The sequence below is a fragment of the Cajanus cajan genome, chromosome 2 (assembly GCF_000230855.2).
Source record: "Cajanus cajan strain Asha chromosome 2, NIPB_CcT2T_4, whole genome shotgun sequence".
Lineage (NCBI taxonomy): Eukaryota > Viridiplantae > Streptophyta > Magnoliopsida > Fabales > Fabaceae > Cajanus > Cajanus cajan.
Window position 1 is genome coordinate 40,261,837 of NC_138518.1, and position 2,351 is coordinate 40,264,187.

General features: G+C 36.1%; 1 non-coding gene across 1 annotated transcript; it reads left to right on the forward strand.

Moving 5' to 3' along the window:
• Positions 1-288: 288 nt before the first annotated feature.
• Positions 289-395, forward strand: LOC145955348 (small nucleolar RNA R71). The gene has a single exon (XR_014431962.1). It is a non-coding gene; the product is annotated as a small nucleolar RNA R71 (small nucleolar RNA).
• The last annotated feature ends 1,956 nt before the right edge of the window (positions 396-2,351 follow it).

Genomic DNA, 2,351 nt, shown 5'->3' on the forward strand with positions numbered 1-2,351 from the left:
ACTGAATTAACCTTAGCTTTTTCCATCTTGTCTAACCTTTGATTAAGAGTATCAAATTTTGCTAAGAGTAACTCAATATTGTTCACTTCATATCGCCCCGGAGTTCCTTTCCTTGCTGTGACTTCTCTTTCACTGTATTGGCTGTGATTTGAGGCTACATTTTCCAAAATAATCATGCAGTCATTAATAGGTTTCCCCATGAAAGATCCTCCAGCTGCTGAGTCTAATATCATGGTGCTTTGTTGGTCCAATCCTTCAAAGAAAAATTGGATGGTAAGCCAACGGTTGAAGCCATGTTGTGGGCATGCTTGAAGATATCCCTTGAACCGCTCCCATGCTTCATAAATAGTCTCTCCAGTGCCTTGTTGGAAATTAGTGATTTTCTTCCTCAATTCTTTAGTTTTAGAAGGAGGAAAGAATTTCTCTAGAAAAGCTCTTTCACATAATTCCCAAGTTGCTATCTTTTCTCTAGGCACTGTTCTTAGCCACACCTTTGCCTTATCTCTCAAGGTGAGTGAGAATAAGCGGAGTCGCATTCCATCAGAAACTTCATCATCAAATTGCTGGGTCTCACAGATTTCCAAGAACCCCTCTAAGTGGTCATTAGGATCTTCTGATGGTAGTCCTCCAAAGGTGTTCTGTTTGAGCATATTCACCAGAGAAGCTGGTACAGTAGCTCCAGTTTGCATCTCCCCTCCAGGTATCCCACGAGCTATAGGTGCAGAGTAATCCCGAAGCGGTAAATTATCTCGTTGTGCAGCCATGGCAAATTCTCTAGAAAGGTTTCTTTTCCTTCTCAGGAGAGTTCTTTCAATCTCAGGATCAAGTGGTGTTGGTTTCCCAAGACGTAGAGATCTCTTTTGCATTAACCCTAAAGCACTGCAAAAAAAAAAAGAAGAAAGTGGCCCGTGAAATCTGAATTGGAGAAGTAAACACTAAAAAAAATTATTTATTTATTTAAATTTTTTTTTTTTTTTAAATTCGAATTAAAATAATTGTAATTTAAATCAAGAGACGTAGTCCCCGGCAACGACGCCAAAAACTTGTTGTATGGAAAACCGCAAGTGTACGGTTGTCGTCAAGTAATAAATATCGAATCACAGGGACTACGTGTTTGACCTAGAATTACTAGTATTTTAATTTGAATTTTAAAACAGATGGAATTTCTGTTTTGAGATGATAAGATCAGATTTGATGGTAAAAGAGATAGTAATGCAATTAATGAATAAGATAAAACTTTAAGATAAGATAAGGAGATTTCCGGGAATCTAGGGTTCGCACAAAGAGTTCCAACATTATTGAATTATTATTTTCATTAATTAATTCTATTCCATCTTGAAGGTAGTCTTAACCTAATTTAATCCTTGCACCTTCTCAGGCTACGAGGACGTGTTTAATTAAAATTAATCCTTACTCTCGTGGTAATTACGTTCAATTAAACCCGTTAAGATCTTTGTTAATCTATTGCTCCTCGAAAGCTTAAATCTACTCTCGTGATTTAACACTCAAGTCTATTCCTTTAGGTTCCGATAATTAGGTTCTCCTCTCAGTTCATCCCTAATTATCTATGATTATGAAAATTAAGATTAATTGTTTATCATAATTATAATCAAGTTCTCCTCTCAGTTCATCCTTAATTAATGTTATTATGAAAACAATAATATTAAAGTTCATATATAAAATATAAAAGAACAGATCAAGAATTGGAATAAAATTAAGAAACTGAATAGTGCATTAATAAAGAGGTTCTCAGAGGCTAAGCCCTGATCCCAGAAAAAGGGAAACTACTCACAGGAGTTCATAGTAGTTCTCCAAGAAGAAAAGAATAAAAGAAAAGTAAACCTTAGAGTCGATGGCACAGGCGCCCAACCTTCTCCAAGTGTCAAAAACTAGAAAACTGTCTCTCGAACCAACCCCGTTCTAGGCTAACCTAATCTAATTTATAACCTAAAAGGGTAAAAAGGTAAAACTACCAAGATAAAAATTACAAAGATAAAATAAAAATAAAAACATAAAACTTAAACAGCTGGGACGCGAAGTGAATCACGGCCGTGACTGAGAATCACGACCGTGATCTTCTCTGGAGCACATCTATGAAGGGTCAGTGGCGTTCACGGGTGTGATTGGGAATCACGACCGTGATTTTCTCTGGTGAATCACGGGCGTGATTTAGAATCACGGCCGTGATTTTCCCTGTAGCTCAGCATTTCCTCTTTAATTCTTAAATCTTGATCCTGCTTAGAGAAAACACAACACATACCAAGAAAAGCATAAAATAGGAAAATGATATAAAAATTTATTAAAAACATGAAAGATATGCATGATTATGCTATGAATTCTTGTGAATTAAA